Below are 12,223 nucleotides of genomic sequence, written 5' to 3'. Positions count from 1 at the left end.
AGACACAAAACAAGTGGAGAAAAAGACCTCAGTTAGGCTTCATAGATCTAAAAAAAACTCTACTAAGTCCATCTCCTTCTCATATGCAGATCAAAAAAGTCCTTAAATATCAGAGAAGACCAATCTCACTATGTCCGATGTATACTGTGAATCAATTGGAATTTAGCTGTGCTCCAAACTCGTTCAGTCCATTCCTCCAGCAATGCCAGGACCTACTTCACCAACAGAGACCCTCCTGTTTTGCCAACAGCTACTTCCGGGGTTCCCATAACACCTCTAGCTCCCCATTACTCACTTCATCCATTTTTGATAGGATGTTTAAGTTCAACTTTGGATGTCCAAATTTTATTTTTGAAAATTGCCTTAGACTATTTTTCTGCCAGTTCATCCAACCCCTTGGACGTCAAACTTTATTCACTATTTTGACCACAAAACCATCCAAGTTCAAAACGTCCAAACCCAGACCATTTAGATGTGGAGGGGCCACAGAGGCACCCTTCACATAAAGGGTGGCAGATGTGCATCTCATCATATACCTCTTATAATGTATGCTGAGCCTCCCAAAACCTACTATACCCACCGAGGATTTAGAATCAGAAAATAATATTAAAGATTGAACTAAGGCCAGTACTGGGCAGACTTGCACGGTCTGTGTTTGGTGGAGGATGGGCTGGGGAGGGCTTCAATGGCTGGGAGGGTGTAGATGGGCTGGAGTAAGTCTTAACAGAGATTTCGGCAGTTGGAACCAGTGTTCCCGCTAAGGTGCGCTGGTGTGCGCTTGCGCACAAAATATTACCTGGCAGCGCACAAGTTTCTCGTCACAGCGCACACATTGTAGAGCACAGTTCTTCAACCGCCGGTCCGCAAACAAAATCTTGCCGGTCCGCGAAGGATTCGGTCCCCGCCGCAACGAAAGGCCGGCGTCAGCTGACTTGCAACTTCCTGTTGCAGTCGCTGTGCCGGGACTCCTGCCTTCGCCGGGACTCCTGCCTTCCACCGCGTTTGCCTCCTGCCTTGTCTCCGCACCTCCAGACCAGCAGCGGCAGCTCTGTATGTTTTTAACTTCGGCACAGAGCTGCCCCTAATCAATAGTTTAGCGCGGTTTCATAAGGCAGCCTCGGGGCCTTTGCTAGGCCGGCCCACATCGCATCATCGAAGCGGGCCGGCTATCAAAGGCCCCGAGGCTGCCTCATGAAACCGCGCTAAACTATTGATTAGGGGCAGCTCTGTGCCGAAGTTAAAAGCATACAGAGCTGCCGCTGCTGGTCTGAACTCTTGGGCCGCTGAAGGAGGGCAAAAAGCAGCTATCCTGGAGGTTTCCCTTCCTCTCGCCTTACAGGTTCCTTTTTTCCACCTTTTTTTTTTTCCTTCAAACGGCAACGGGCCCCAGCATCGACATCAATCAAGTAAGTTCCACTGTCAATCAAGCGGTTCTGCTCGGCCAAAGCTTCCCCTGTGACATGAGCCACCCTCAGGGGAAAGAAAGTGACCCACAAAGGTGAGGGGAAGGGGGGCAGATGATGGAAGTTGGGGGGGGGAGAGAGAGAAGGGGCAGATGATGGAATGGAGGAGATGAGAGAGAGAGAGAAGGGGACAGATGATGGAAGTGAGAAGAAGGGAGAGAGAGCAGAAGGCAGATGGATGTCAGTTGAGAGGGGAGAGCAGATGCTGAATGGAAGTGGGGAAAGAACACATACTGGATGGAAGGAGGAGATAAATAAAGGGGGAAGAAAATAGTAAGATAATGGAGGGGTGAGGGAAAGGGGTGACAAGCTGTGTGTAGACACAGTGAAAAGAGGGAAACGGGACTAAATAGTAAGAAAGAATTTAATTTAGATGGAGGCAGAAAATAGAGAAGGAAGACCAGAGAAGAAAAGGGAAGAGAGCAGAGAATGATCAGATCTGAGTGGAGGAAATGAGAAGAGAGATATGCTAAAAACCACAGGGGGGAGGGAAGGATAGAGATGCCAGACCATGAGGGGAACAGAAGGAAGATGATGGATGCTAGACCAAATTGGAGGGTGGGGGGGGGGGCAGGAGGAGAGATGGCAGGGAAAGACAGACAGTGAATGGAAGGGGCAGATGCTGGACTGAAGAGACAGAGAAGGTTATCATGCTGCTGTACCGGGCCATGGTACGCCCTCACCTGGAGTACTGCGTCCAGCACTGGTACTTTAAGAAGGACACGGTACTACTCGAAAGGATCCAGAGAAGAGCAACTAAAATGGTTAAGGGGCTGGAGGAGTTGCCGTACAGCGAAAGATTAGAGAAACTGGGCCTCTTCTCCCTTGAGCAGAGGAGATTGAGAGGGGACATGATAGAAACATTCAAGGTACTGAAGGGAATAGACTTAGTAGCTAAGGCAGGGAGAACGAGAGGGCACTCTCTAAAGTTGAAAGGGGATAGATTCCATACAAACGTAAGGAAGTTCTGTGGTAGAAAGCAACATATTTATTTGGCTCATAACTTGCTGGCGCCCGATATTTTTAGCTCACAGTGAAAAAAGTTTGCTCACAACACCCGCCCGCTTAGAGGGAACACTGGTTGGAACCCAAGCACAGTACAGGGTAAAGCTTTGGATTCTTGCCCAGAAATAGCCAAGAAGAAAAAATTAAAAAATTTAAATTGAATCAGGTTGGGCAGACTGGATGGACCCTTCGGGTCTTTATCTGCCGTCATCTACTATGTTACTATGTATAGTAGGATTTTGGTGGGCTCACATTTTCCATCATAAATGTAGTAGTTAGAGTGGCTTATGGGCCTGGGTCCTCCTCTCTGTGGCTCATGAGCCCACCCATCATGTGCTGCTGTCCTAGAGACAGTCAGATTTATGGGGGTGGGGGGTCAAACCTTCATCCCTCCAGTGGTCATCTGGTCAGTTTGGGTACTTCTATGGCACTTAGACACTTTTAAAACAGGTCTAGCTCACAAAGTTCGATTATTACTTCAAGACATCAAAGTCTAAGCCCTCCTATAACACGACTGCAAAACGCCTCCCTGTAGTTGCATTCTTTTAAATATCTTTCACTGTTTTATTTACACAAACATTGTGCCATAGACTTGATCTGCATAATTGTTGTGTGAATGACAGATGACTAGATTTTGCGCTAGGGCTGCTTAAACTCTGCTGTGCTGTTTCTGTGAGCTTTTCTGGATTAGGCTTCCTTGCAATTGATACTGTCTTGTTCAGCAGTTTGGCTCATCCTCTGAATAAAGGAGATTCCCTTTCCTCATTCTAGCAGGGTTTTGGTTTTTTGTCTGCTGCCTGTTGATGTCCCTGTACTCCTAATGTGCGATTCTGCTTTATACGACACTCGAATGCTTTATAACGGTTAGATTCTTACTGCTTCTTATTTGCTATGACGAGCGAGTGAATGCCGTCCCTATCACATATATAGTAAGATCACCTGCTGAATATTGCTTAAATCATCTGCAGATTAAAACTGAAGGTTTATCAAGGTGTTAAGAATACTTTGGGTGTAGAGCTACTGCCCTTATTTTTTATTTTATCTGAACGTTTTATTAACATTTCTTTTTTTTAAATTTTCAATGAGTATTTTGTACTCGCTGAATGGTGAGTTATTTTTTACATGAATAATTGCTGCCAAGAACAGCCGTTCTCCTGACCTTTAACTTTTACCTTGAGCAGAATTGCTCAGTTTAAATTTCTGTTTTGGCTCATTGTTTACTGTGTATTTTGCAAGCAGGCAATTAAGTTCAATAGCAGAGGTTGAATTGTCTGTTAGTGCTGGGCTGATAATAGGGTTAGACTGGCTAGTGATCTTTCCATATCAGGGCTCCTGTAACTATTAATTGAGTTCAAGTTGCTAAATGAATCTTTATTTAACATTGAGTGCCTTAATTGTTTTTGCCTTGTTTATTCTGGTGCTCTGACTGGTTTACTATTGATGATGCTTGAAAGAGGAGCCTTTGCACCTCCTTGACCCTGTTGCCACTGACATCTCCTGTTCCGTGGCCAGTCCAATGTGGTGCTGGGTGGTTTTACTTTGGATGGATTAGGATTATATTCAATAGATTTGACCACGGAGGCTAGCAGGCTTATCATCTATAACTTAGCTATGGTTGATTGTGTGAGGTGTTTGACTATTGTTGCTGCAAATATTTAACTGGCACCCACTCTACCCAGATGACTTGTGCTGAATTATCATATATATATTGAGAATACTGTAGGTTAGCCCGGGAGAGCTGTAAGATCAACAGTTTTTTCTCATAATTTTCTGATATACTTGTCTATGCTGTTCAACTTGTGACTGGGTCTCCGTCTCCTCACGATCCCCTGCTTTGTTCTTCTTATTAGACTAATTTTAGTTATTAGGAGGTATCTTATACATCCCAGAAAGCTTTTTTAATTATGAGAAATCTACGTAAAATAAGAAAATTCTTTGACCCAGCACAATTCAGGCTAATTGTCCAATCCCTAGTCTTAGGTCTACTGGACTATTGCAATTCCCTCTATCTACCTTGTCCTGCCAACATGATAAAATAACTTCAGACTATACAAAACACTGCCCTCAGACTGATCTACTCCCTGAGAAAATATGATCATATTACAACTGTCTTCCTAGACTCTCACTGGCTACCTATGCAAGCACGAATTCAATTCAAATTCTACTGTCTATTATTCAAAGCATTAAACGGCTCCGCCCCCCCTATCTAAACAACCGCCTAAACCAGATCCTCACCTCAAGACAAAGAAGAACTCCGAACCCTTTTGCCTTCCCTCCACTCAAGGGCACTCAGCGCAAAAAGATGTTTGATAACCTTCTGGCGACACAAGCAGCAAAACTTAACCACTCCATCTCCAACCTGTTGACAGCAACAGGCGACTTCAAAACTTTTCGAAAAGCAAATCAAAACCCTAACTTTTCAAAAAATTTATCCAGATATCTTAACTCAACCCTTCCCCCTCCTCCTAGATAAATTCTCCCCCAAAACCTCCACTTAAATAATCTCTTCCTCCCCAAAACACCAACCAAGTATTCAGATCCCTGAAATGTAACGTAATCTTATTTGTACTCTAACTGTAATCTATTTGTTATATCACACAGTAACGTACAATCAATTTAATATCCAATTTGCAAGTTCTTCCAGAATTCATCCAGCTACCTCTCCTCCCTTATAACCAAGAAAAAAAACAACCAATACTGTTGTAACTTCACTGGAAATGTCCAGTTAGCTCTTTTGTAATCCGCCTTGAACTGCAAGGTATAGGCGGAATAGAAGCCCCTAATGTAATGTAATGTAATTGTGCTCTTCCTGCCAATAATTGGTCTATCGCAGATATGTATCTTTCCCTTGACTTTCCTGAAATCAGTATTTGATTTTTGTGCAAGTTTGCAAGCTCTATTATGACAAATCTGTTTCACTGGGTACAGTTTGTAAGTTTTGGAGTGTTTTCTACTTACATACATTGCTTATGGTTGTTGTTTTTTAAAATTCCTATTCTTATTTTTTTGTTGTTGTTGCATAACTTATTTGATACTACTGAGCTAATAGGGTATGCTAGCACAGATCTGTTATTGATAAATATTATACATGCTACCTTTTCATGATGGTATCCATGGTCATTACTCTCCTATGTTCCTGTTTTTTCACTCTTCTGATGATTCTTACTACTGATGTTCTTTACTTGATCCTTTTCTTCTGACACTGTGGGGAGACTGGCTCGTAATGGCTGGTTTTCCTTTTCTCCTCTCTAACCCACAATGTGTGTTTTTGTGGGATGTTTTCCCTGCTTGGGGAGTGTTAGTATGACCGCAGCCCTATTTTGCTGTTCCTACATGGAGTTGACACCGGAGGAATGTACCCTTGAGCCATTGAGATTGCTGCTATGGATAGTTGTTCTAATAGGCACACTCTTCAATGTCATTTAACATAATATCACTGAATGTCAAGGGCCTTAACAATGTTATTAAAAGGAAGAAAATTTTGTCCTATTTAAGCTCTTTACAACCGAATGTCATACTGTTACAGGAAACCCATCTGAGTGCTACAGAGGCTAAAAAATACGGCTCCCTTGGATCCATTTGCCATACTTTTCTCCTGCATCAGGGAGAAGAAATGGGGTCCTTACCCTAGTCAAAAATAGTCCGGATATCATTGTTCTATCGTCTTCTAATGATGCTAGTGGAAGATGGGTCCAGGTTAACTTGTATGTTAATAAATGCCCTGTATCTGTTACTAATCTTTATGCTTCAATGTTGGACTGTCCTGAATTTTTTGAGGAAATTGCAAATCAAGTTGTGAACTCCAACTCTACCTATCATATAATTGCTGGTGATTTTAACCTAATTTTGAACCCGTGCCTTCATAGGATCTCTACAGCTATTTATTGACCAACCAAGGCGAGCGCTGCCTTGCTAGACATAATGACACAGCTTGAACTAATAGATGCTTGGAGAATAATACACCCGAATGATAAGGAATACTCATTTTACTCCCCTCCACATGGATCATACTCAAGGATTGACATGTGTCTCATAAGTAGCTCTCTACTTCAATCCCTCAGCGACTCTTCTATTAAAGAAATATCTGTATTGGACTATGCCGCTATCACACTTACCCTGGATAATGTAGTACCGCTTTTAACACCCAACTCATGGAGATTTAACTCTTCATTGCCTTTAGAAGATGGATTTAAGGAGCAAGTGGAAAAATCTATCACTGAATTCTTTCTTTTAAATATTCCAAAAGATACCAGTCACTTGGGACTCCTTCAAAGCATACAGCAGAGGAGTGATCATGTCGTTCAGTTCGATGGTTAAAAAGAAAAACAATGCAGAACTCTGAAAACAAAAGAATTAGCACATCAATCTAATATCAACAACCCTCTTCTTATGGAGGAATTGCAGAAATACAGATTTCAATACAACTCTTTACTGAGGAAAACTGCTGCTCATTCTGTACTTGTTCAAGCAGCCCACTATTATGCAGACAATAACAAGTCGGGTCACTTATTAGCATCATACTTAAAGCATAAAAGTGAGCGTAAATCCATTTCCAGCCTGACCCGGATGGACGGCACAGATATATCCATTACAACTGAGATATTACAGGAATTAAAAAAGTTCTATGAAATTTTGTATACATCTGAATCACATAATAACGATGATCCATATGCATTTCTTGAACAAGTCTCATTGCCTCTTATACCTGAGTCGGATCACTATAAATTGACGTCCCCTATGTCAGTTTTGGAAATCATTGATATCATTAATGACATGGCGACAAATAAAGTGCCAGGACCAGATGGCATTACTGTTGAATTTTATCAAGCCTTTAAGACGATACTGGCCCCACTTTTGCTACAGTTTTTTGAACATCTAGCATCGCAGGCAAAAGCAGGTGGGACTTTTACAGAGGCGACTACAATTGTGATTCCTAAACAGGGCAAAGATCCTAAACTGGTTAGTAACTACAGACCACTCTCGATGATTAACGTCGACGCTAAAATCTATGCTAAGTTAATTGCATCCCGCCTACAGAAAGTGCTACCCTTGTTGATTGCTGAGGGTTTCATGTATGGTCGCCACTCCTCCAACAACACACGCACCCTGTCTAATATTATTTACCATAAACTTGCCTTATTAGCATTAGATGCTGAGAAGGCTTTCGACAGAGTGGAATGGTCCTTTCTGTTTTCCACTCTAACTAAATTTGGCTTCCCCCCGCAATTTATGCAAATGATTAAAGTCTTATATTATGCCCCCACTACTAAAATTTGCATCAATGGACACCTTTCTGCTTCTTTCAAGCATGAAATGGACTCGCATTGTTTTCTTTGGAATCCAATTAAAATTAAATATCTGGGTGTTTATGTGAGCCCCACCTTGGAAGATGTGGAGCAGGAAAACACAGAATATATTCTTAAAACCATCAAAGACTCCACTCAAAAATGGTCCCCCCTCAAGTTGACCTGGTGGGGCCGATTGGACACCATTAAGATGATGCTACTCACCAAAATAAATTATATTCTGAGCATGATTCCATTTTTGTTCAAACGACGTACATACCATGACATTGAAAGTTGTTTGAGTACATTTTTATGGCAAAATAGACAACCTCGAATTGCGCTACGTAAATTGAAGCAATCCAAAGAGTTGGGGGGAGTAAACTTCCCTGACTTCTTGCACTACCACCAAGCTTTTATCATGCGACAGTTCGTTGTGGTTGGATACTGACATCACCTATAATTCTCCTGTCTGGTTACAATTGGAAAAAAGTCTGAAAGGTCACTCTCGTCTTGTCTACACTCTATCTACTCCACTACGTGTAAAGGATAAACAACAGTTCATTTACTATTCTACTCATGAAGTTCTCAAAGCCTACGACAACTTGATGGAAATTAAATGGCATGAATCTCATCGAATTTTACGGTGGCATAACGTTCATATTAAGATACAGGACAGATCACTTGATTGGAAGCTGGGGCAGAATTGTGGCATCTGGACTCTTTAGGATTTAATAAAGGATTCCCAATGGATATCCTTTGAGGACCTTCACACTAGTTCTGGCAAAATTCTTCCACGAAAAGGTCTCTACCCTGAGATGCTCCTTCCCACCTTTTGTCTCCTACAACTCCCTAATACCCACCGACTCCAATTCTACCCAAACGGTCTCCAACCCTATCCCAGCCGACAGATCCTGGACTACCTTTGAGCACGTATCTGAATCCCTGGTTGAAACTCTGCCTCAAAACTGAAATCCTGCAACTGTTCCTTGGACCCATTCCCCTCCTACCTATACGAGAAAATTCCCGCATTGGCCATCTCTGCTATTACCAAACTCATAAACTCCGCCCTACATTCGGGCCTTTTTTCCCCAGAAATGGGTCATAGTGCTTTGACCCCTCTACTGAAAAAATCTGACCTAGACCCTTCCACGCCATCCAGCTATCGCCCAATAGCAAATATTCCTTTCTTAACCAAGATGCTAGAGTCTATCATATCTACCCAACTCTCATCATACTTAGAGAGATTCTCTATTCTTCTTCCTTACCAATATGGCTTTCGTCCCAACTTCAGCACCAAATCCCTATTGACCTCCTTGATCTCAAAGGTTCAACAACTTCATTCTCAAAATAAGTTCACCGTTCTCCTACAATTCGACCTTTCCGACGCTTTCGACATTGTCCATCATGACATTCTCGTTTACCAACTCTCTGAGATAGGTATTAACTCCACAGTCCTTGACTGGTTCTCAAAATTCCTACGTTCTCGTTCTTACGCTGTCAAAATGAATGGCACCTCATCCTCCCCCTGGAAACCGATATGTGGAGTCCTGCAAGGTTCACCTCTATCTCCCATCCTTTTCAACATTTATATGACCTCCCTAAAACTCCTCCACCTATCCCTCCTTGAAATAATTTACACTTATGCTGACGACATCCTCATCCTCCTCAAGACTGATTCGAACCTCACCAACCTTTCTGAGAACATAGCCTCCTGTATAATGAACCTCCAATCCTGGGCCCGTATTGTTCAAATGAAACTAAATGAGTCCAAAACAAGACTCCTTTGGCTTGGTCCAAAACTTAACCAACTACTCTCCTCCTTCTCTCTGCCCTCTGGCTCCACTCTGCAGCTTGAGTTCTCAAGCAATGTTCTAGGCATCATTATTGATTCTACATTGTCCTTTAACGACCACCTCGATTCCTTGGTTAAAAAATGCTTTTTCAGCCTTCACACGCTGAGGAAAGTTAGATCCTGTTTCCATCAAAATCACTTTACCGTACTTGTCCAATCCATCATCCTTTCCAGATTGGACTATTGCAACTCTATTTACTTAAGCCTAACTAAGAAAAACCTTCATAGACTCCAGTGGATTAAGAATGCCGTGGCCAAGCTGATCTTCACAAAAAGTAAATTTGACCATGTCTCTCCGCTTCTGTCCAAGCTTCACTGGCTACCGATAATCGCCAGGGTCCACTTCAAATGCGCCTGTCTAGCTTTCAAAATCCTACATGGGATCCTCCCTCCATCTATCCCTCTTTCTTGGAACTCCTCAAACCCTAATACCACCAGATCCACCCACAAATTAAAATTATCCTTCCCCTCATTAAGAGGCATCTCCCATAAAGGAAAACTAGGGACCTCCCTTCCCTTCAGAATCACCGAGCTCTGGAACAACCTTTCCTCCCCTCTTCGGAACCTGAGTTCCCTCCAACTTTTCCGTAAACATCTGAAGACCTGACTATTCTCAAAAATCTGATACTTTCTCCATCTCTGGCATTCTAAGCCCTCAAAAAATCTCTTCATACTTGGTCCTCTAACCCTTCACTGTAGTTCCTTTCTATCCCATCTCCTGTAAACCTCTACCTTTCATTGTAGTTCCTTTCTATCCCATCTCCTGTAAACCGTGCCGAGCTCTACGAATGTGGAGATGATGCGGTATACAAACCTAAGGTTTAGTTTAGTTTATTTACAATTTGCCACCTCATCAACAGTATCGATGGATACAGCTGAGACACTGCTTGACAGCTCTTTATCCGGATGTAGGGAAATTGAGAACTACTCCAGAACTGATTTCTCAAACATCGCTAATTAATAACAACAAAAAAGAAGTTGCTTCAAGATGGTATGTCCTCATGAGAAAATCTATGACTTCCTCCCTGTCGAACGTGATGAATGCATGGCATGGAGATTTGGGACTTTCATTAGAAGATGAGACTTAGCAGGAAGTCTGGAAAAATTTGTTTAAATCCTCTCGATCTGCCAGTGTTCTTCAATCTATGTTCTTCCTGCTGCATAGAACTCACTGGACCCCAATTAAGGTAGCAAAATTTTCAAATGGACTCTCTTCTATATGTTGGTCTTGTAACTCGCAGGAGGGCACGTTAACCCATATGATCTATGATTGTGCACATTTAACAGGTTACTGGAATAAAATATGGGACACCATTTCTAAAATCTTACACATACAAGAACCTTTGAATTTGCGCATCATTATATTAGGTAATCACGGCCTACTACATACACTACCTGTTCATAAGGCACGACTGCTTAACATCTTGATATTCCTGGCCCTTAAAAACATATTACATTGTTGGAAAGACCTTTCTAGGGTGAACTATATCACCTGGTGGAATACACTAAACCTTACAGTAAAGTATAAAAGCTTTATAGCGGAAAAACACAAGTCCACGAGCTCCTATACCAAAATTTGGAGTCCAGTTAACTTCTATTGCAGTACAGGCTAATGGCATTCAGTTTAAGTCCTAGAACATGGATGTCTACATATGAACATAGCTGTTGTCTCCTGGCTCTCTCCACACATTCCTTTAGGTGTATGGCTCCGGTGTCTCTCTCTGTGTTTTGGATACTACATGTACTTCTGGCTGCGCGTTGTGCTGATACTCTCCTCCTTCTAAATAGGCATGGGTCTGCTTGCTGTATTATTTTATATTAATATTTTGTGACTCCTTGCATTGATGCAGCTTGTATGTATCTTGCCTTGTTAACATTTGTTGTAGTTTTATATGCTAAAATCAATAGAACATTTGTACTTAAAAATTGTCATACGCATTGAAGTATTTGACATTGCGTGTACAACAAATTTTTAATAAACTTGAAACTTGACTGGTGAGGGAGGGCCGTAAGAAGGGGATGTTTTGAGAACACTGCCGTGGGCCACTTTTTCAGCGTGACGGCAACATCAGACCATGCGGAGAGAAGGGGGAGGACATGCTGGGCTGAGGAAGCCTCCTGGATGAACTGGTTCTTTGTCTTTTTAAGTTAGAAGGGGGAGGGTATTAAAAGCAGTTCCAGATTGGGCATGGGGGGGAGAGCTTATGGGGCCAGAAACAGAGAGAGAGAGATGGTGGGCAATGTTGTGAAGGGAGAGAAGTTGGACCTAGGGTGGTGAGGAGGAAGAGAGAAAGAGATACTTGAAGGGAGAACTTTTTGGGAAGAGAAAGGGAGAAATGGTAGATCTGGGGGGGAGGGATGCAGGCAGACAGGGAGAGAGATGGGATGAGAGCAGTTGAGAAGAGAAAGGGAGAGAAGTTGGATCTGGGGATGGAAGGGAGAGAGATGCAGCATCTTTTTTCCTTCCATCTCATTGTTCAGCATTAAGTGAGGAGGGAATAAGAGCAACAGAAAAGAGAGGGAGCAAAATGTTGGACCATGGTGAGAGAGGAGAGATGTGGTAATGGGGAGTAGATAGGAAATAGGAGGCTGGGAAAGGAGTGAGATGGGAAATAGAA

At 42.5% G+C, this 12,223-nt stretch overlaps 1 protein-coding gene across 3 annotated transcripts in view; it reads left to right on the top strand.

Annotated features, from left to right (window-relative positions):
- The window catches only part of TIE1 (tyrosine kinase with immunoglobulin like and EGF like domains 1), a 154,415-nt gene that overhangs the window by 120,993 nt on the left and 21,199 nt on the right, over positions 1–12,223 (top strand). The window lies entirely within an intron of this gene.

Source organism: Geotrypetes seraphini, chromosome 12 (assembly GCF_902459505.1).
Source record: "Geotrypetes seraphini chromosome 12, aGeoSer1.1, whole genome shotgun sequence".
NCBI classification, from domain to species: Eukaryota; Metazoa; Chordata; class Amphibia; order Gymnophiona; family Dermophiidae; genus Geotrypetes; species Geotrypetes seraphini.
The sequence above is the reverse complement of the archived record's forward strand: the minus strand, read 5'-3'. Positions and strand labels throughout refer to the sequence as shown.